We start from the raw sequence: 24,411 nt of genomic DNA on the forward strand, positions 1-24,411 counted from the left end.
ACTTAAAAGAAGCTACCCTGAAGATGGCAGCGAAGTTAGCTTTGTTTTTACACTTAATTCTTCCAATAACACACTCTCATCCCACACAATCAGATACTGCTATTTGGGCAGGCAACACAAAGACATGCTCAAGGTGTCCTTTGATACACTGACTATGGCAATATCAGGTGGTGAGAGATAACGGCTCCTTCTTTGAGAGAAAAATAATGCTTATATTGGGAAACTGAAGGACTGAGAAGTTTTCTTTGTGGTTTGTATGTAGACTGTGTCTTCCTTTGTTTCTTGTCCAGTGCATGTGAATGCAGTGCTAAGGGATCTTCAATGGCTTATATGAGACAAGTTAAGAATAAGAGACCCGTTTTAAGCCCACTAACCAAAACAGACTTGGGTGTCTGTTTTGGTTAGTTTGTATTTGGTAGGGTGGTATTGGGGTTTTTGACCTATCACCACCTCTGCACAGAACCACACCGTCCAAAAAGAAAAAGAAAAGAAAGCTATGCAATTTTCTAAATTACAGCACAACAATTAGTAATGGCTAATGATAATTAAGTATGTTATCTGGATGGCAGTGCAACCCAAAACTATGTCACCAAACCTGGTCAGTTACCGCCATTTCAGTGATATATCTGTCCAGATATTCCCAAATTACAAAGAGGAAGATGTCGCAACAGCTTCAAAACAAGAGATTTCCAGGAGAAATCTTTGAACAAGTGACACCTGCCAATCAGGAGAATATTATAGAAATTATCTCACATCCTCAGCACCACACAGAGACATCAATATTAGCACTTCTAAGGAAATTTGCTCTTAATATTATGAAAAGATCTTTTATGTTTTGTGCTTCTGAATTGAATCGACTCTGTAACTTTTCGTCCAACTAACAGACAAAAGTGCAATATTCACTTTCTTTTTGTCCTTTCTCTACTAAATGATAGTAGCAGAACAGTTGCTAATGTTTGTACTGGGAAGCTGGGAAGTTAGTGCACATTGCTATAAACGTTTGTGTCACATTTGCCTACTGCTATAAATACACTACGAGAGACTAAAGCAGTAATGTGATGAGTACACAGATCCCTGGTAAAACACTCTGAAGGACTGTGCTCACTGCATTCATATTATGTTCTTTGTTAGGTGCTTATAAAATATTTTTAGAGCAACTGTAAGTGAAGTAAAGCGGCGTTTTTATGCCATTGCATTGTCTTATCCTACATAATGCCTTACTTGCATTTTTCATGTGTGGCAAATCATTAGTAACAGCTGATCTTTAAAACTGGGAATGCACATGTTTCAAACGCTTTGAATGTTTGAATACCCCAGAGGCATGGGAGAGGAAACACTTTGTTCCATCCACACATGGTTGATGAGCCTGTCAAACAAACTGTGTGTGGGGCTGATAATCTATGAAAGAGAGAATATGAGACAGAAAACAGGAAAGAGTGATGGGTTTATACGCTTGCACTGTAGGCATTCGTGTGCCTTTATGTCTGTGCTTTCAAAATGTGTCCAAACATAACGTGCAGGTTTGTGTGTGAGCATTTGAGAAGGGTAAAGTGACAGATTGACATTAAAAGGAGGGAAGTTACATGTGTCCCACGTCCACAGACGTTATATTTAGCTCTGTACATATATAGACACACCATCCTAAATAAATCCGAGACTCTTCTTTCTTTGGTTCTCTTTCAGGACTTGTCTGATTTGTAGTTGTTACCAGGGATGTCACAGGTCCCTGCATGGTGAGGCTTCTGTATTTATCAGTTAAATAAAGTCATAGTTTAGACACATTATTATCATTCAATAGCAGGCCATCTCTAAACAGCCAGTCCACAACTAACTTCACATAGTCTGTAATATTATCATTTTTGGGTTGCCATCCATGAAATCCATTGATCCTTATTGTGTTTCTGTGGCAATTTTATATGAAATCTGCTTGTTAAGTGATTACATATAAATCCTGTTTTGGGTCCAAGTCCTACTGTGTTCATTGAACCTTTTTAACATGTTGTAATGTATCAATCTTACCCATAAGATTAACCGGTGATTGTAGTCATCCTTTCTGGCTTTTTATTAGCACTGTTCATGTGCATTGCAACTTGAAGCTCAGTTTTATAAAGTTTATGATGTAACTACGTCCCATTCGCTCATAAATTGCCAGACACCAAATATTTGAACGCTTCAGAAAAGAACTCTAAGCATGACTAAGATTTCAAAGGGTACATGAAGCTTAGGATCAGGAATTGTTCATAGAGTCATCCAAACCACGCAGCAGCATTTTAATGACTTGCGGATGGCTCATTTCAGATGTTCTCTTGATTGAAGTTTCGTGGCATTTTCTTCATTCCCTACAGTTGCATTTGTCTCTGTCCATCAGGGATCCACAGATTAACCTTTATTGAGGGGAAACAATGTAACCTTCATCTTCTATGTTTACTCTACTAATTATTTAAATGATCCTATCCATAGTTCTGTAGGTAGCCACCAGGTACCATCATTATATGTCAGCTCAACTTCAAGAATTCTACAAACATTGCTACTTGTTGTTTCTTTATTCATGTCTAAAGGGGAAGCAGAAATGTGTGTTCTCATGTTTTATCACCTTTATATGAAAAGTAGCAAAATAGCTTCCTGCTAATTTCTAACTTATTTCACACATGCCTGGATATTAAACTCTTTTTTAACACCTGGGAGAACAGCCACACTAATCACTTTATTGGAGATGAAAGATGTAACTTTCAGTGATGCCACAGTGCTGGCTTGATTTTGGGAACTGGAGAAGAGTTTTGGACTGGCTGAAAGACTTAAAAAATTGGAGGGGGTCCATGTCCTCCTTCGGGGATCTGCATACTCTTGTTTTAGCATAGCTCGCTAGCATGCTTTGCATAAAAGATAGACAGCCACCGTGATATCAGCCAGCAGTTTGTAGACTATGGTTTTGAACTCGTTGACTTCTGTGTTGACGGCTGTCACCATTTTCTTCAGCATAATCATAATAATTTAGGTGTAAGAGATGGCAAATAAGTACAAAGTGGAACACCAGAAAAGGGTGTAGAGTGGATCTGGCTCACTCTGAGCAGGAAGGAGGTGGGACAGGGCGGGGCTAATGGGCCATGACTGGAAAACTTCAAGCACGTGAAGGTGGAGCTCATTGTTGGAAAGCCTTCTTTATCGATATTACTCCACCCCCTTTATTTTCCTGCCCCCTCCCAATGCACACACAGATACAATTTTCCTATATTTTCTCCACAGCCTATCGTGTAATAGTAGAAACATATGCGCACTGCTGTGCTGACATGTGCGCCGGCCCTGGGTCCACAGGGAGGGTGAGGGATACATGGTGCACCGAAAAAATGCTATTAATTCCTCTCCTCCTTTCTTTTTTTCTCCCGTTTTCCTTTAGTTTCCCCACTGCTAGAATGATCTTTTCACTTTTGACTTTGTGCATAGTTCTACCAACTTTCTCCTCCACAGCTTTAGTTTCTTCCAAACTTATTGATCCCCACTTTTCTTCCTCTGTTTCTCAGTTTTACTGCCCTCACTTGTTCTGTCTGGTTACTCTTCAGTCAGCATTAAGGGATCTACCTCTCTTTCTATTGCTCCCCCTTCCTTGTTTTCCCCCTTTTCCTCTTTCTTTTACATTTTTCACCACTGGCTTTTTCACCGTTGGTGTGTTGAAACAAGCACAAAGAGCAAAAGATGTTTTTAAAGAGAACAAAAGTCCTTGACAGCTGCACATTTGCCTTGGCCCCTGCTTTTGAGCAAATTCCATCCCACCCATTTGCATCACTCTCTGCTCCGCCTGCCTCACGTTCTCACAGCTCCCACGTTTTAACTTTCCGTCACTTTTTTTCCCCTATGCTCCCTCCCTCCTTCCCTCGCTCACTTCTTTTTCCTTTCCGTGATTTTTACAACCCCTCTCTTCTAGATCCCTCTTCTCCACTTCCCTCACCTATCATTTGTAATGTTCCTGCTCTTATTTTTCTTCCTTCTCGTCTCCGCGTAACCCATCCCTTAGCTTGGTTTTGCTTCCATTTCTGTCTTGGACGACAGATTTGTCATTTACTGTGACCATGATCCAATATCCTTCTGTCAGCATGATTCTGTCCAATCAGAGTGAAGTGGTGGTGTGACCGTGACTCCATGGAAAAACAGAGAAGGAACAGACAGGCATCCTTGCAGAGAGACAGACAGACCAAAGAGCCTCCACCAAGCAGAGTTAAGTATGTCTGACACAGCTTGATGGAGACTCATTTTCTCAGAGGTTCATCTCACGAGTGTGTAGTTTGAGCGGGTGGGTGTTCGCTATAAAAGGGAGAATGACTCCGGTCTCTGGGATAAAAAACAGACATGCCCTCGAGTCGTTCCAGGGAAAAATGTAAACAGCTTTATTTTAACAGAGTTATTTTCTCAAGAACTCCTCACAGTAAGAAGTGCAGTGATAATAACAGAAATTCCCACATCACAAATACATAAATGATGGATGACAGGAATGGCAGAGTAGTGGCTGTGATATCCTGGATGATGGAAGCGCTGAGCTCTTTATTACTTGGGAATGAGGGTCAGGTCAGGGTTACACTGTTACATAGGTGGATGGTTACACTAAACATGACCATAGTTCGCATAAATAATTCCTGTGAGCCAAGAGCTCAGGCTTTCAGACTGCTGAAAACACTTTGTTTTGTACAGTTTTTTTCTACTCTTGGTTCCTTGTGATGTCAAGGACAGGAGATATCCTTAATAATCATCCCTGCTTGCTGGCTTTGTATTTGCAGCTTGCAGCTCAGTCTTTTAGCCCTGAACACAGTTATGTTAGATCCTATGGAGTACTTGTCTTAAAGTGGGTCAGCTGGACACTGAATTATCATTTGACTCACGAAGTGAACCATCCATGAGTCAAACAAAAATGTTAATGAGCTGCATGAACAGCTAGCTGAGTTATAAACAAAGGGTTTGGACTCAAAACCAGACAGATTCAAAAGAAGGGGTTTTTTTTCTGCATATCACCCCTGTGGCAACATATCACCCCAGTAGAGCCCTTTGCTCTCTGCAGGCTTACGTATTGTTCTTGGGGTGTTTAATATGACCATCATAAGCACACAGCTCTGCCCCACCCACCTGAGGTTCAAACCTTTTGTTGGGGAGGGGCGGCCAATCAGACTAAAGTTGGTTTTGAGGGATTGCAGCCTTATAAAGGAGAAACAATTGTTTAATACAGTGAGTAAACATAACACAGTAGTTGTTAGAGTCGTGGGAAGTGTGTTCCTTCTTCTCCCTTGACTGTACAGTTACACTGATCAGACTACAGTACATTTAGATTACAGTTAGCTTCTCATCCTATTAATATGCAAATAGTATCCTTGCACAACTAGTACAAAACTAGTACTAGTGCAACTAGTTCAAAAGCATGTGATTAGCTGAAGATCAGCAAACACCTTTTTGCTTTAGTAATTTGCTTGTCTGGAGCATTCAGATGTGTGTTAACAAATAGTCTTCCCAAGAGTGGACATCCCAGCAAATTCACCCCAAGGTCAAATGCTACTGCTCAGACTATACAGGCTGTTAAATGTTATATACTATACAGGTTCATATGTTAAATGTTATTAGAAAAAGCCTTAACAGATTTGACTTGTTTGAAAGCATTCCCACGAGCCTTTTTTAAAGGACGTAAAAAAGTAGATGAGCAAACCAGAAGACTCCTGGAACAATGTCCTTTGGATAGACAGAAGCAAAATAAAGATGTCTTGCCATAATTCATAGTGCCATATTTAGCAAAAAACCAAACACAACATATCAGGATAATGACCTTAAGTCAACTGTCAAGCACGGTGGTGGAGGGGTGATGATTTGGGTTTGTTTTAGAGCCACAGGTCTTGTGCACTTTGCACCCATTGAGCGGACCATGAACTCCTCTGTATACCAAAGTACTCTAGAGACAAATGTGAGGCCTTCTGTCTGACAGCCAAAACTTCATGCAACAGGGCAATGATCCCAAAGCAGCAAATCTACAACAGAGTGGCTGGGAAAAAAGGATTAAGGTGCTGCAATGACCCAGTCAAAGTTCAGACCTCAACCTGATTGAAATGATGTACTTGGACCTTAAAGAATTTGTGCTTGAGTGAATGCCGGTAAATCATTAGTTCAAGTTACTGAATCAGTGCATCAGAATTTACTTAGTTTTACACAAGACTTTATGGAGTCCTGTGATTATATTATAATATACCTCAGGACTTTCAACCAGTAGGAGTTTGAGTTCCATCCCATATGGCTATTTTTACTTCACTTTTCATTTTTGCCTTGCTTTTTGGTTAGGTTTAGGCTCCAAACCAGCAAAAATCTGGTTATGCTTCAGTTAAAGAACTTCTCTTTGTTGTCCACACATTATAAACCGGACGACTCTCAACTTTAAAAACATTTTTTTAAACTCCCTGGTTACTAATGAAATGATTCAGTGTGCATTGACTATAAGCACATCTAATGTTGTATACAATGAGGTCCTGACCAACCATCACTATAAATGACAGTTGGGGGGAGAACAGGTTGCGTTGTTTGCCTTTATTGCACACATTATCAGACAAATTAGATGAACCATTGCCTAAAGTTTGATTTGAGCAAATTGGACAGCTCCAATTGTTATAATATGTAATACTTCAGTATATTTCAGTCTAGCCTTCTTGTGAAAAATCTGGAAGAAAAACATGTATTTTATGTGCTTTTCAAATTTAGCAAATAACAGGGAAAGACCGCAACTGTGTGAGGTTGAGACTTCATTACTGCTACTTTTAGCTCCTGGAATCGAATGAGGCTCTAAATTATGCTCTTGTGGATGCTCATCTCTAACACTGTTCTGAAGCTATGTTGTCAGTGGATGGATGTGGCCAGGACGCTGCCTGTTTTGTTTTGCGCGGCGGACTTTGGTTGGTGACGCTCAATTTAGGTGTCAGGTGATATCAAATTAAATTTGACTTATGGAAACATGGGGCTGCCAAAAAGAACATTTTTAGGTGGGACAAACCACAACCTTAGAAAATCATGTGAAAAGGTTTCTTCTCGCTCTTCTCTGCAAAAGGTGTGAGAGAATGGATTTCATTATAGTCTCTCAAATTACTCCTTTTCTGTCTGAGCTGAGGTGGATGTTTGGATTCCAGAGGGTGCTCATGCTCTAGCTCATTCTGCCCCAGTAAAGCCTCAGGTCGAGGCAGGGCACAGAAAGTCTGCAACGGTCAGCTTTCCAAATTGGCTTTGTCTTGTTGTCCCAAACTTCCTTCACTCCCTGCACCAGCCCTCCTGCATTTGCAGAGAAATGCATAGGAATGACTCTGACACAGAAAACATTCCTTTCTTAACTTCCCATTTGGATACAAGTACCTGAAAATTGCATTTAAACCTTTCCATTGGAAATTCAAGCTGTGGCAGTTCCATGTAATGTTTTAATAAACTGACTGAGGCCACTGAAAGATACGCTTGTTGGTCGAAAGCAAACCTTTTACTGTAATTGCCTGAAATTGCCTCAAACTTGCAAAATCTGTGCAACAGTGTTGTTTCCAATTTACCCCACTTACAACCTCTGACATAAAGCAATAGGCATTTTGTGGTTGCATAGTTGTATTGTGTGATGTGGGCTGTTGCAGACATGTTTTACCCTAACTCTCCCAAGTTCTCCCCAGCTTCAGGACATGGTATTTAGCACCACTTAATGAGCCTCAACTTCAGCTGCCTCTTTTACAGCTAGCCATAAAGCCAGACAATACAACATCATTAGTGTCCGTTCTCATGAAACACTTTTTTATATAACTGGAGAAAGGAAGTTTTCATGTTACATGTCCACAAAAATATGTCAGGGAGATCCTGTCAAACAATATTTCCTCCACAAAAAAGTTTTGTGTAAAGTCCACTAATCATAATTAAGCTATTTTCTTCCTCTGCCTATTTTAGGTTGGAAAAAACAACAAAAATGAATTGGCAACACCTGGTTTTAAACGAGCGTGGGGAGACATTTAGCTTACAGCATGAAAATGCTTTTGCTGTGCAAAGGAAATGACATTTGCAATGTTTGTCTCCATCTGTTTTTTCAACTCGTCTTCTCTCACTCTACACAAAACAAAAAAATGTTCTGCATTGAGGATGACAAAGTAACATATACGTATGCACTAAACAACAGAGGTGTGGACTCGAGTCACATGACTTGGACTCGAGTCAGACTCGAGTCATAAATTTTATGACTTTAGACTTGACTTGAAAAAATGTTCTAAGACTTGTGACTTGACTTGGACTTTTACACCAATGACTTGGGACTTGAATTGGACTTGAACCGGTTTACTTGAAAAGACTTGATATTTTACCCCAAATATAAAATTTAACACGCATATTATATGGAGATTGAAAATGTGACGTCATTCACGGGTAGAACCGCAAAGGATTCTGGGAACTCGTGGCAAGAGGTACTAGCGCACACAGACTTTCAATTAAAATCAGTTATACAGCGATAAAAAGAAACACAAAAATGTCAAGAAGCTGTTGTATTATTAACTGCAATAGCCGGTCGCATGACAGCCACGGGAAGCCGACGGGTAAAGAGATCGGTTGTTATCGGATTACGTCGTTGAAGAGAAATTGTTCGAGCCATGTTTCCGAAGTAACAAAGACGCGACGGATGGCCTGGATTGCAGCCATTCAAAGATCAAATATAACGTCCCAGAACCCTCCAGCTCACAGGTTAGTCTGCTCCAAGCATTTTCACAAAGGTCAGTGTTTTTTAGTAGTTAATACGTCATTTTCATAACATAATTGGTGATATAGGTTACAAGTAAGTCTGGCGCTGAACAGAAATGGTCGCGCTATGCTCCTTTGTTTATTGTGCATAAATAGTGAATTGTCCTGACACAATATTGTGTTTCGCTTCTGTTATTATGGTACATTGACAAAAACATACTTTTATTCACAGGATAAAACAGGTTTTTTTGTATCACTAATTGCCCAGTACGATTACAGCATACAATATTATTGTCACTGCTGCATTTCTGTGATGCTACCAGAAATTATTTCCACTACTAATTAATTACCGTTGAGCTCAAAGGTCCTATTAATAAACGGTTAACGAATGTGTATTTATGACGACGATTTGTGAGACTGGTAAACTTATGATACGTACGATGGTCTTTACTTTCTACACGGTGCATTTCAAGGTCCTGTACCCATCCGTCGGTAAACTGTACCTGGGCTTGTTGCAGTGACCTGAAGTTACTAAACTTCATGAGTGTATGCACTCACTCCAAGAACCGTATGATTATAAATATGCATATAAATATGCTAGGATGAGATAGCTGACTTCATCTAACTAGCAAATGTTGTCCAGGCTACGTTGGTGATGCAGTTTTTTTTTTAATGTGTATGATATTTTTGTCATGCGATTTTAAAGCCGGTCCTACAACCGCATCCAAGAATAACATGCAGCTTATCTCAGAACTGTCGGTGAAAATTATTCTTGGAGCTAAGTTTAATTGAGCTGCATTTTAAAGAGGTGCAATTTCACAATTTGTGTATATTTTCTAAGTTCACTATTTTGTCATGCGTTGAGAAAAACACAGATTTAAAAATTACATGGTCTAATATTTACATTTAGCATATAACTGCAACATTATTTTTTCGTTTTTTTAAAGACTCGAAAGGACTTGAAATTCAAAGTTTCAGACTTGTGACTTGACTCGGACTTTTACACCAGTGACTTGAGACTCGACTCTGACTTGCCTGACATTACTTGAGACTTGACTTGAGACTTGAGGATAAAGACTTGAGACTTACTTGAGACTTGCAAAACAATGACTTGGTCCCACCTCTGCTAAACAAAGTCGGAACTCATGTGTAGCCTGCTAGCTAGCTACTGTTTGCATCATGCTTACTCATATGGTAACTCACTTCTAATGGCTGAGCCAAGGAGACAAGCAGTGAGGAATATACAGCTCTCATACATTATACATTATTCATTATAGCATATTAATCCTGTATTCCTACCATTTACCTCACAACTTTGGTAAATGGACTCTTTTATAGTGCTTTTCTACGTCACTTGAGCACTTTTTCCAAAATGTCTCCTTTACCAATTCACACACACACACATCTATACAAGCACTTTTTTCTGTGTCTAAGTGTTTTCTATGTATCATCATTCATACTCAACTGAACGCATCAGAAGGTATTTGATTTTCTTGTCTGCTAGGCATAGTTTGTTAATTTGTTAGTACTCTCATTGCACGAACATGATGCTGATCACTTCTATGGATTAAAAATTGGTCAGACTGAGGCAGTACTCTATGCTACAAATGTTTCTACACTTGAACTGTTTGTCAAAAAGGCCTCTTTACATGTTTGTGGGATGATAAAATTGCTTGGTGGAAAAGACTGAACCCCTTTAGCGGCCCTACAGCATGCACTCATAATTTGAAGTTTAGAGTTTGTATCAAAGGAATGAAGATGGGATCAGAACTAAGAAGGATTATAAAAGTGCCTGTGTGTGTGTGTGTGTGTGTGTGTGTGTGTGTGTGTGTGTGTGTGTGTGTGTGTGTGTGTGTGTGTGTGAGATATAAGGTTTGGGGGTGGATTGGAGGGTTACACAGAAGGTCCAGCAGGAGGTCAGGAAGCTGCTTGTGGGGTGCAAGGCTGAGCAGATCAGGGGGCTGAAAGACTCTGTTTACAGAAGCCACAGTCTGCTTAAGGCATTAGACCCCTCTCCCCTTAGCTATCAACACTTCCCAGAAAATTTACACATACTCTCAGCTATGCCAACTCACATCAATGTACTCATGCATGCTCAAAGACAAGAAAAAGCAGTGTTAACAGTTTAAGTATCTGTTTCACAAATATGAACAGGTATAGTAACAAATGTACAGATCCTCTAAATTGCTTAGAATTAATGAGTCCTGTAAATATGGAAAGTCTGTAAAATACCCAATGGGATTGTGGGAGAGTGCTGACGTGGATGTTTTGCCTGGAAGGAGATGTTTTGCAGCTGAGTCATCCCCAGCTTAGGAAGCCATATCCTAGGCAGACTGCACCCCTCTGACCCCTCCCGCAATCTTCCTCTCTGCCTCCAATTCATGCTATGTCTCCAAAGGGACTCTTAGCTGATACAATGAATGCCACTCCTCCTGGGAGGTCATGACAAGAAGGTCCCCCCCCAGTGGAAAGCTGTCTCCACAGGGAACTTGAAAGGCTCTCCTCTCTGGGAGTTGGAAGTTGACCTGAAATGGTCAACTTCAGCAGACAGGCAAACAGGTGTGAGTCTTTTACTCATAAGCTGCCATTTACCAGGGCCAGAGACCCCCAGAGGAGGCCTGACACCTAGACACGTGTGTGTAAGTCCAGGGAAAGACACATAACTCACGCAGACACGTAATGCTGGGTGGGTGGGCCTGCTATTTGCTGACACAACAGGAAACATCACAGCTGTCAACATTTCAGGATTCTGATTGTTTGCTTTTAGGTTGAACAGTTTTCTGGTCTGTCGGTTTGTTTGTTTGTTTGTTTTCTGCATTAGACACACTTTTAAAGGTGTTAGATCAAATTATGGAAAGTATTTTTCTCAATTGTCAGGCTTACTGTATGTGCTGAAATCTTGACACACCTAAATACCCCAGAGATCAAAAGATTTTTCAAAGTTTGTGCTTCACAAACCATTAAAAATGGGAAAGAAATCAAATAAAATCCTTGTCTTTCCATAAACAGTGTTCCTGTCACGTAAGGTATTGGCAGGAAAACGGTTTTAAATCTCCTCAAGGCCCCAGATTTTCTCATCCATTTTTTAGTTCCATGTGCAATAACTCGGTGTTGTAACTCGAGGAGCCAAGAGCTGGCCAGCTGTTGTCAGCAATTTTTATTTATATGACTCAAATGTCTATATGTCACTTAATAATTTTAACAACTGGTCTGGTAAAAACTGACATGGTTTCTGATCCTTCACATGCTTAGCAACCACTGGTTGCTAAATAAAAATAAGTATTCCCCGACTACTTGTCAGTAGTTGATGCACATTGGTGGCCATCACTGTGAAAAACGTAAACCCTCAGTCGGGTAGGTCTAGAGACTAGTCACTGAACCTCTGGTAAAAACTGGTCACTAGGAAAACTAGTGCTTTCCCTAACTGGTTAGCTTGCAGTTGTGGGAGGTTGCTGCCTGTTGCTGGGTGAAACTTGTATAGAAGTTGCTGACCTGTGTGCAAGCACTCGTCAGCTACTTGCTAAGCAGTAGAAATAGAGAAAATTCACCTTGAAAATAAAAGTTGTTCCACTGAAACCAACACAGAATTTCAAAATTTCTAAGGCAATTGTCCATTTGCAGTTTGTGCTGCACTTTTTTGGTGGTTAGCAAGTGTCTTCAGACACCTCACTGTCTTCCATGCGAATTTCGGAGGATTCTTTTGGTAGCAACCAAAACAGTGCAGTGTCCTCTTTTGCATCTGATTTCACACAATGACAGCAGGAACCTCCAGCCAACAATTTTTCCCTAGCAACCACAGGTTGTCAGGTGGTTACCAGCCAGTCTCTAGGCCTGTGTGACTGAGTTTAGCAGTCTTAAAGCAGGATCAATATGATCTCATTAACTTATAAAATGAATTAAAGCAGATATGTAGTATATCGTTTCTTTATGATTCATAAACCAGTGGTTCTCGTGAGTTCCCAAATCTACGCGCATGGCCTCTTGTGTGAGTTTACACAAATACCTCACTATTTGTTGTTACTGCCTCTTTGGCAGCCCAGAAGTTAAGGAGAAGCAGAATTGCATGCTAGAAGAGGGATGATCTGATATTGTCGTGTTGGTGTTGTTCCCAGATCATCATGAAAATGTTGTTCCAGGTACAACATTGCAAGTGACCAATCACGTTGTTGTGACGTTATTCTTTTGCGCGCCAACCCATTCGTGCATTTATGACATTCCAATGTTGCAAGGACAATATCAATTCTGCTTACCATTTATTAAAGGGTTAGGGTTAGGGTTAGAGTCAGGATTCTTTTGGTCCGTTGATCGGCGAACAAAGGTGGTTTCTCGCAGCTTAAGTACAGTTTTTTGTTTTAGGCCGGTTTTTCCCGAAGTCGCAAAAGTATGACGTCACAACATTCTGATTGGTCACTTGCAGTGTTGATCCTGGAACAACATTTAGTATGATGATCTGGGAACAACACCAACACGACGATATCAGATCATGCCTAGAAGAGTGCCATGCCAAAGGAAGACTGCAGCAGGCAGACGCTTGGCTCCGCAAAGAGCTGACTCAGGAACGTGTGCATAGACACCTTCAACTGCATGAATTGATCTTTAGCATTTTTTTGGTCATTATATATACTATGGAGCTGATGCCACTGAGTATCTTTTCCATATCTGCAATTTGCATTGCTTTTCCCCTCCTCCCAATCCTGTTTACTCCTCTTCTCCCCCTTCCTCCTTGTCTCCATGTAAACTCTGGGTGAGGGGAGGGGGGTTAAGATGGTGGGAAAGCTGCTTGTAGGAAGTTTTTTTCCCCTCAATGTTAATGTGTTCACCGGCTGGACAGCACATTCTTTCCACCTCTGTCGGCCTCACGGGTCAAGCAAAACCATACCTCCTCTTCTTTCTCCCCCTCGCTCCCTCTTTCTGTCTCGCTCCTCCCTTTCCTCTGGTTAATGCACTGAAGTAACTTAGTTAAACTGTTGGAGTGGGAGCTCCAGGACTGGATTTGGGGGGGAGGGGGGGCACATTGTCAGCTGAATCACACTTTCCAGCGGTTTCCCTCTCTTGTGTTATTCAGGTGCTGTCTCTGCAAAAGGGCAGGAAAAAAAAGGAGGAAAAGGCTTTAAATATAAACATGTGTGGCACACCAGTAACGTGAGTGTTTCCATTCCAGACGCTTGATTTATGTCTGGCAGCTAAAACGCAAGACACAGGATAAAGAGGAGGGGGTGGGAGAGATAGATGTGGTCAGCATGGAAAGACTGCGGATGGAGAGTGAGATGAGAGCCTGCTAGGCTCCAATAATTGCGGGCTTTGCCGAAATACGTCTTTTTTGTCATTTGCACACTTGCACATGAACCGACGCATCCTCGCAACAGCTGAATGACTCTTAAGGAAGAGTGTTTTAAACATCCTTCAAAATTTGTAAAGTCTGTGTTGTCAGTTTGTTTACTTTATTCAAGTAGGTTATTTCTTTGCCTTCAGTTCGCTCCACAACTGGAAATGCTGCACAGCCGTCACAAGACAGAAAAGGAGCTGAGACATACCGTACAGCATGACTGAAGTGTTACAGGGGTGAGTCATGGTGCACTTAGACATTTCCCTCATTGTGGTTTTGTACTCCCCAGAAATGACCAGCATAGACTGAAACACAGACACTGACTAATCCTGATAAAAGGTGATCTGACAGCCAACACGGAGAACCAATCAGAGCAAATTTGTCCATTAATGATGTGGAAAAATGTGCGGAACAGCCTCATGTCCTGCAGTCAGTCTACATTTTTAGGAAATGGTTGAGATAAATTTTTGGACTGGAAGGGGGCGGTCATAAATCGGCAATGTGGCAACATGGAAAAGTCATGACGCAACATTTCAAGACGTTTTATCAACCAGGAAGAGTTTATCATGCCTAGATATGCTTGTCAAGAACAAAAGCTTGCACGCACTTCAATCAAGACCAAGAAAGACTTTGAGGACCTGAGGAAAAGCTGCAGGGCATAAATGTACAAAGGGGACAGAAATTATATGTTTCATGGGTCAAAGAGTCAGGGATTTGAGGTGTAGTGCAGTTCAGATCTTTTGGCTGATATTTGAGGTAATTTAAACACATGTGGCCTGTTTGACAAACGGAATGGCGATGAAGAGAGAGGGTGAGCTCATTTGTTTTTGCCTGGGGTCCTCGATGGTAATGGGTCAGGGGTCTGAGCTGTCAAGTCAAACGTCAAACGTGGATGGCGGAGAGTAAAGAATGGACGGGAGTGATCTGCAGGTAATGAGAAAGTGCTGAGTTCCTTTCTTGGCTTTTATCTCAGTAAACCTGGCGTGCTTCTTTCTACATCCTCTCCTGTATTTATGTCTTTATAATCTACACTCAGACATAAACCCAGTCAAACACACAGTGCATCATTTGGTGTAATAACACATACAAGTTGTCTGAAATGCAGCTAACTGCTGACCAAAAATGTTTAAAGTTACACAAGGGACCTGTGATTTTAGGACCATGAAAAAGCTAAAATGGTAGTTCCCCCTTTAAGAATAGGTATATTGTGCTGGGGTTTATTTTCAAAAGAAATCAAATCCAACAGAAAAGGCTCAACATAAGTGCAGCTTGACAGGCCCAAAACATTGGATCGGATGTCCAGAGAAGAGAGGTCCCGCAGAGAGTGTGAAAGTGAGCATAGAAAAGAAAAACAAAGGTGCCTGAAACAGGAGAGAACTTTGGCTGCCTACAGTATTTTGCCCCCCACCCAGATATTTGTTGGTTGATAATTACTGCCATCTGAACATATACCAGACAGAAATGTATCCAAGATAATCTTGATTCAAACCATCATCTTTCTTCTGCTATACTCAAGTTTTTAACTTTATTCAGGTACATAATTAACAACCCACATGTCCTTCTCTTACTTTTTTAATGTAAGCACAGCATTTAATTGTATTATAGACACTGTAAGCAGTTCTCCAACAGGTTCATTTGTTTTAATCCTATTCAAATGGGCTCTAGTTATTAGCATAGCGTTTGATATCATTTTAAATCACAGATGCACCTTGCTAACCAAACTAGCTAGCCAGCTTTAACTATGGGGGCTCTAAAATCAATTTGCTAAAAAATCTGGAATTTATATTAATAAGGTTTTATACACACATGACTACTAACCATGGGATGTTAACTTGTCCACTATTTTAGACATGTGACAATCACCATGTCAAAGTAGGATCATGTGAATAAGGTAAGTTGTGCAAAGTCTAGAGACTGGTCTGCCACCATTTCTGTTTGGTTCACACTTATTCCAGTTGTGCTACAATTCAGCTAGTTGCTAGTTAGTGTTTAACAGTCTGCTAACAACCAAACCAATTAGTTGCAGGTTTTTGGTGTAGCACCTTCTTTGCAACTGATTTCATGCAGTGAGAACAATCTGCAGGAACCATTTGGGAAAAGCACTCTTTTCCCTAGCAACCACTGGTTACATTGTTACCAGTATGGCAAACTCTCAAGTAACGTATGGATGACATCTTGTGCCTATGCTGATGATAACTAAATCTTCACAGCTAATTGTGACCACGTGAAAATTTGGAAGTTATTTTCATCTAGAAGAGAAGAAGCATGAACAATCTCAACAATAGGTCGGGAAGGCTTATTGTGTAGCGCTCTAACACAATTTGAGTGTATTTTCAAATTCTGACACTGAAGCTTTAATTTATGACTGTTTTTATTAGTTTCTTGGATGAAAACTGAAATGATAATGGTGGGCACTCTAGACTACTGGTCTGATTACTACTTTATATCCAATAGTTAGTTCTGAACATTACACCATAAGAGGAAAACTGATTAAATTATATTATAAAGGAAATAATCTCACTATAAAAATGGTTGGCTTGCAGTGTTTCCTGATTTAATTAACTAATTTCATTTTCTTTGTGCACAAAAGATGATGACATAATGATCCTGTTAAGGTGAATCACATCTAATATCAGCTACAGTGTAACTTTGTATTTTTGCAGCTTTCATAACTTGTTTTGATTAAGACTTGCCATTTTTTTTAAATGTCTGTGACATGTGGCCATTTGGCCAAAACCATAGTAATCTTATTTATACTCACAAAGTGTCCTTTGTTAATGGTGCCGTGAAAGCCACTAGTAAAACACGTTTTGCTATCACATGAGATATAATTTTCCAGCATACAAAGGTAGTTTTTGGTCCCTAAACCCTAACCAGCAAACAAAGCAAGAGTAAACAGCAAAGACTAGAAAAGTGTTATATAAATAAACTCATAAGATTTGCTGCCACTGATGCCTCAAAGCTGTAGCAGGTCATCTCCAGACTGCTCCAGTCTGCATGCCAAATATCCTTGGGCAAGATACTAACCCTAAGTTGCTCTCCAATGGATCCATCAGTCTTTTCTAGTTAGAAAGCTCTTAAGCATAGAGAAAGTGCCTGTATGAATGGGTCAATGTGGGATACTGTAGAAAGTGCCAGCCCAATTACCATTATATCAGGAAGCCTTGTCCGTAACTCTGTGATATCAACAGTATGTGACAGAATATCCGTATTTATCATACTAAGAGGAAAATTAAAAATGTTTTGATTTTTATATAGTTTAGTTTATACATAAAAATAACTTAATCGGCCATGAAACTGCCAGACTAAACTTTCATCAAATTAACACAAAGTTGACTTCATTCTTTAAAGCTATGCAATCAGTGTCACTTGTTTGCTGATGACACCTACATTTATCAGCCTGTTACACTACAGGGTGGGCCATTTATATGGATACACTGTAATAACATGGGAATGGTTGGTGATATTAAAGTCCTGTTTGTGGCACATTAGTATATGTGAGGGGGCAAACTCCTCAAGATGGGTGGTGACCATGGTGGCCATTTAGAAGTCGGCCATCTTGGATACAACTTTTGTTTTTTCAATAGGAAGAGGGCCATGTGACACATCAAACTTATTGGTAATGTCACAAGAAAAAGAATGGTGTGCTTGGTTTCAACATAACTTTATTCTTTCATGAGTTATTTACAAGTTTCTCTTTGTTCACAGCCATTGACATGTCGAAGAAGTCAACACGTGAGGAGCGGATCGAAATTGTGTTGATATCTGGTGAACGCAATAACCGGGTCATTGCAGCAGATTTCAATGCAAGACACCCTACGAGACCACCCATCTCCCATGCTACAGTTAGCAAACTGCTTGCTAAGTTTCGTGAAACTGGTTCAGTGTTGGATTTGCCAAAATGTGGACACAAGAAAACTGTCACTAATGAAGAAACATCAGTGGCTGTCCTAGCTTCAGTCACCAAGAGCCCACAGCGTAGCACTCGCCGCATGTCATTGGAGAGTGGCATTAGTCAAACATCCCTTCAGCGGATATTAGCTAGTCACAAATGGCACCCTTACAAACTCCAGCTACTGCAGCATCTCAACGAGGATGACCCAGATCGGCGCACAGAATTTGCAGAATGGGCAAAACAAAATTGGAACAGGACCCTCAGTTCACGCAGAAGATTTTGTTCAGTGATGAGGCAAACTTTTATGTGAATGGTGAAGTTAACAAACAAAACCACCGTTATTGGTCTGACACTAACCCACATTGGATGGATTCCTCCAAGACTGTTGGAACAACAAAAGTGATGGTTTGGTGTGGTATATGGGGTACAACGATAGTGGGTCCATTCTTCATCAATGGAAACCTCAAGGCCACTGGATATTTGAAATTGCTACATGATGATGTGTTTCCCTCTTTATGCACTGAAGACAGCACGTTCCCTGAGTTTTTCCAGCAAGATGGTGCACCACCACATTATGGGTGCCAGGTCCGAGCATTCCTAGATGAACAGTTTCCTGGAAAGTGGATTGGTCGTCATGGGCCAGTTGAATGGCCCCCAAGGTCTCCCGATCTGACCCCCTTAGACTTTTATCTTTGGGGTCATCTGAAGGCAATTGTCTATGGTGTGAAGATATGAGATGTGCAGCACCTGAAACTATGGATACTGGATGCCTGTGCTGGCATTTCTCCTGCGGTGTTGATATCAGTGTGTGAAGAGTGGGAGAAGAGGGTTGCATTGACAATCCAACACAATGGGCAGTACATTGAACACATTTTATAAGTGGTCAGAAACTTGTAAATAACTCATGAAAGAGTAAAGTTACGTTGAAACCAAGCACACCATTGTTTTTCTTGTGACATTACCAATAAGTTTGATGTGTCACATGGCCCTCCTCCTATTGAAAAAACAAAAGTTGTATCCAAGATGGCCGACTTCTAAATGGCCACCATGGTCACCACCCATCTTGAGGAGTTTGCCCCCTCACATATACTAATGTGCCACAAACAGGACTTTAATATCACCAACCATTCCCATTTTATTACAGTGTATCCATATAAATGGCCCACCCTGTACTAAACTTTGTTTGCAGTCATAAGTTTGACACAGTTCACTGAGGACTTACACACGGGACTCTTCAGTTTGAGGAGTGGGGTTTATTTCACATTCACCAGGTGTACAGACAGTGGAGGGAATTGTGCTGTATATTACTGTGACAGGGGTCCGGGCTCCAGGGAATCCAAGGTGGGGAGGACAGGTTAAAACACTGGCTCTTCTTCGCCCACTCACTGCTCGCTACCAGCCACTCTCCAAGCATCCACGACTAGGGACAGGTCCAGGGAATTTAAACACAGAGCAAACACATTAGAACAAAGACACAGAAATAACAGGAGTTTAATACTATGAGAACTGAGATACACTGAGCACAACGATCCAGCGATAAATGGCTGTCATCCCTCTGCTTAAATGCTGGTCGCGTCAGTGACACTCTGGTGTTTCAACTTCACAGGTGCGTGGGCCGAGGGCATGAACCCACAATGAGCTCCGCCCCGGTGAGAGAGAAAGAACAATAATGCTGCTGATCAGCTATCTGTTGATCCACTGGGCCGTGACAGAATTTTGATTAAACATAGATATTCTCCTCAAAGCATAATTTCTCTGATCTTGTGAGAAAATCTAGAGAAATTTTAATTTTGTCAGTTATTCTAGAAACAAGGTCACTGTTGCTTTCTCATCCTTTTTCTCCTTGTAGTTCGAGTATCAAAGAGCACATCAGGTCCTAATGTGGGAAAATCATATGGCTGCTGTCCATTTTGTGAGCATCATGACTGAAACACATTAGTTTTGAGTATCTCTCTCTGCTGGTTGTGGAAACTAACTGGTTATTGGCTCAGTTTGTAGGAGGTTCTTAAACTAAAGCTAGAGAGAACTAAAAGTCATGTTTATCTCAAGCAGCAGCTGTCTCAATTAGATTAATTAATTAAAGTGGAATTTTTAGTTTTTACTGTGGGAGGACACCATATATCTCAGGGAAAGTCCAAATCACTCAACCAGCTTGCGTGCTTTTATCGCATTCATGTAAATGTTATGCTGCTATATATTTTTCATTTAAGTAAAGATACACAACAGCTGCATTGTCTTAAATCTTCTCCGGTGATTATGGGCCTTCTCTTCTTCTAAACTTTATTGTCCCCCACTTCTCCTGTTAAATAGAGGCATTAATCAACCAACATATCCACAGAGACTCTGCACATTTTGTCTAGTTTTTAACACTCGCAAGTCCGCTATATGAGTCGAAGAGTGGAATAAAGCAGGAAATGGCAGAAAGGCGGAGGCAAAGTACGGACCATGTTGTTTGATTGAAAACAGCTTTCTGGTCGTCATTACCATGATGTTTTGAGAATAGATGAAGGCAAGGCTGACTCAAGACTGCAGCTGGGAATTATTTTGTTCCTCAGTGTTTGCTGATATTCTCAGAGATGATTTATAAACTCACAGCTGTGTGTATAACGCGCTCACCACTGGACATGTTTCTTTTTGGATGGACAGGGCACTGTCATGTTCAACACAATTAGTAAAAAAAAAAAAAAAAGGACGCTAAGAAAAAAGCAGCTACATAAATAAATAAAATCCCAGCTATCAGCAAAGGCAGCTGTCATCAACAAGTGAAAGTTTAAGCCACGTAACATGAAGACTGTAGCATGACAGGACTGTGTAAAGCCTCTGCAGAAGCCAAACTCTGACACAAGTGTATTAAAGCCTGCAATGGTGACTCAAGAATAATAATTCAGAAATAAAATTCAATAACATGGAAAATGTGAGGCAATAAGAAAATTCTAACAAGTGATATCAAAAAAAGCAAGAAAAATTCCTCATGTTTTAGCACCAAATCAATCAGTGTTCTCCAATGCTCTAAATGCACACAACATATATATTAGTTGGGTTTTTAGTGTGTTTTTTTTTCTCCTTTTTTAGTCACTGATTTTGGCAGCTTGTGGAAATTTAATGCCGGTTTCCTTGGGGAATCCTTCAACATAGGAAAGGAATTTATCACCCCGAGTCAGATCTTTTTCCAGTTTTCCAGACTGAAGAAAGGATAACCCTATGGGGGTGGAAGCCTTGTTCAACTGATGAGGGGGTGGGAGTTGGGTGATTCACCAGTTACCCCCCCTTAAGCCGCTTGCCTCAACTTTCCCCAGGAGGGATTCATTACCAAGTGGAAGAGATGATGGTCATGGAAAAAAAATGAATGCATTGCCTCTGTTGTTCTGTATGATCAGTACAGACAGGTTTCTCATGATGGTCAGTTAAACAGTGATCAGCTGAAATAGTTCTCCAAACAAGGACAGGAAGGAGGAGGGGAAAAAGAAGAAGAGGAGGGAGGGAGCCGAAGAGAATGACAGACAGATAGACTGGTTATGTGGCAGGGCAGTGTCTGTGGCTCTGGTGGTAATGCATCCTAACTCGGCTCAGAGTTCAGGATCAAGGTTCTGGAGAGCACTGCTCTGCCGTGGTCCGCTGTGCTCCACAGGCCCTGCTGGAGACAACAGAATTACAAGCTGCTGTGGAGGATTAGTGGGTCATGGTGCAATCAGTTTAGGTCTCTGTAGTACAACACACATAGGTTCGGGATATATATCCTTCCTCCCCTGCGTTCTTTTTCTATTGATTTTTTCCCTTTGCATAATACATTTGGACATCCCTGCAACTTGCTCCTTTCCACACTTTCCCCTTCAGCTCGACTTAACATGTTCTGTCTCCTGACAGTCATAAAGCAAAGACGAACGTAACACAGATGAAAGTTAGACAATGAATAAGGAATAATAGAAGATAACTGGGATGTTTTGAGCTATATTGAGTGATCTGGGGAGTATGAAAGCTGATTATAAAACACTAATTCAAGGGTTTTGTTTGCCAAGGCATGTTGCAGGATTGGAACAAACATCTGGCAGACAGCTTTGTGCCGATCCCTTCAACCACTGACTTGTCTCTCCTCTTTCTTGTATTCCCCACTCTCCGTGTGTGTGTGTGTGTGTGTGTGTGTGTGTGTGTGTGTGTGTGTGTGTGTGTGTGTGTGTGTGTGTGTATTTTATATGTTTACATCTTTGTATCAATCTGAAACTCTGTGTTGCCAACTGTATGTGCACTATTCTATGGGCTCCCCCCTTTGTGTTTGCCAATATAAGGGACAGAGATAAATCATGTGGATTTGAACAAGGTAATAAATGTTCTTTCATCAAACACAGCACAAGAACAGCAACAGATAACAAAACCGGATTAATATCGCCTCTCTCTCCTTCAGATGTTTTACAGCCTTCATAAAAAATTCTCATTATTTGACAGGCAGTCACTTACACGATTTCAAATTACTCAATGGAGCATGGGGTGGGAGAAGTGTGTCCCCCTCTGGTGGTGAGAATAAGAAATAAACCTCTAGAGCCTCTCCAGTTTTCTCACCTTATCGCACAACTTTTTAAACATCTCCGGACATTTAAACAAATTTTAAAAAAAGTTTGAAGTTTGACACATTAAAAAAAAAAGCAAAAAGATCTAAAACTGATCTTTCAGTATGTTGTTAGGTGGTACTCAACCTCTGGTTACATCATCCTTGAGGTTTGAAAATACTGCATCAGCTTGAAAGAAAAAAAATAGATTTTTATAAACCCTCAAAGCATTTCCTTCTTTTTTTTCTCTCCAACAGAGGCATGGACCAGAGTTTGTGTAGGCCTTAGTTTGTGATTCATTAGAGCTGGGGGGTTGGGATGATGTGTTTACACTGGTTATACATCCCTTTCTTTTTGTCTGTGTGCATCAGATAAACAGTATTTTTTTCTCTCCTCTCTTCTTCTCTTTCTCTCCATACTGCTGATGTGTCACAACCCCCCCCCCCCCCCCCCCCATTCCTCTGCAGTTCCCCCTTCTCACACACACACACACACACACACACACACTGGCTCTACCGTTTCCAGATGTGTGCAGAGATGATGTCATGGCAGACCGGAGGCATTGGCCTCTTATCCTTCTCTTTCTCTCCAGAAAACATTCATCACAGACGAAGGCACACGAGGCGGAAGAGCAAAGCGTTGATAAGTTCCCAGACAACAACGTGAGAGAACAGCTCTTAAAATAAGGCTATCTACCTCTGATTAGTTCACAGAGTAGGATTTTCTGACTCACGGGCTGTTTGTCATAAACTCCCACCGGGGCTGTCCACCACCAGATCTCAGAGCCTGAAAAAAATGTTCTTTCATTTTGACTTACATTACACCCCTGACTACCAGCGGTACCTGAACATCCTAAAACATGTGTAGGCTGCTGCAGCTGTTGCTTTGTACAAAAGTGGGTTAACTACCACTGACACATGGAGAACAAGAGGGGCAGGAGTTAGTGAGTGTTGTTTCAGTTGCTAGACAACTGCAGAGTAAATAAATTGCAGAGTAAAAAAACGGCACTGGTCCACAGCACGAGGCCTGTCTGAGATCTCTAGGGGATCACGAAAAAGGCGAATGACTAGCGAGGGATAACATGAGCTGTCCCTAGCCTTGTTACACACCACAGCTGGGCTGGAATTCAGGCCTCAGACACCAGCTGGAGAGAAACCCAACTAACACCCCCAGGGAAAAAAAACTCAAACCTTTTTGGGGTTAGCACAGCTTATACTATCCACTGTCCACTGCTAAAATAGATGCACCTTTTCTACTCAAAAGAGCAAGCAACTTATTCCCATGATTTAAATGCCATCTGAAAGTCACCACAGCACATTCATAACTTATAAAGAAAGACCCTACCCCTGTTAATTAACTCTAGATCAGTTTGTCCAGGCAGGCACAGCATTTCAGTCAGTTGTGGTCTAGACTTTGACTAGTACATTGCAACACCTTGATTCTTTTCCTTTCCAGCCGTTATGTTTTAGATTTGCTGCTGTGCTTGGCATCATTGTTTTGTTGCATGACCTAATTTGGACCATGCTTTAGCTGCTGGACATGTGGCCTCACATTTGACTTTAGAATACTTTGGTATTCAGTTCATGGTCAATTCAAAATGACTGCAAAGTCCTTTGACTACAAAACAAGCCCTCCGCCAGCATGCTTGAAGTTGGTATGAGGTGTTTGTGCTGATATGCTGTGTTTGGCTTTTGCCAAAGATGGCACTGTGCAATATGGCCAAGCATCTACACTTTGGTCTCATCAGTCCAAAAACTTGTTGCAGGAGTTTTGTGAGCTGTTCAGATGTAAATTTGCAAAGTTATTGCGCGCTGCCGTGTTCTATTCAGACAGACGAGGCTTTCGCCTGGCAACAACAAGCCATATTTGTTCAGTCTTCTTCTGATTGTACTGTCATGAACCCTAACATTTAGCATGCTAAATGAGATCTGTCTGAGATGTACCTC

General features: G+C 41.0%; 1 long non-coding RNA gene across 1 annotated transcript; it reads left to right on the plus strand.

Moving 5' to 3' along the window:
- The first annotated feature begins 3,861 nt into the window (after positions 1–3,861).
- Positions 3,862–18,800, plus strand: LOC146571105 (uncharacterized). The gene is made up of 3 exons (XR_014893067.1): positions 3,862–4,214; positions 14,176–14,265; positions 17,738–18,800. It is a non-coding gene; the product is annotated as an uncharacterized LOC146571105 (long non-coding RNA).
- The last annotated feature ends 5,611 nt before the right edge of the window (positions 18,801–24,411 follow it).

This window comes from Mchenga conophoros, linkage group LG7, assembly GCF_057382185.1.
Source record: "Mchenga conophoros isolate Kocher_MC1m ecotype Shallow Benthic linkage group LG7, M_conophoros_male_GT1.1, whole genome shotgun sequence".
NCBI lineage: Eukaryota > Metazoa > Chordata > Actinopteri > Cichliformes > Cichlidae > Mchenga > Mchenga conophoros.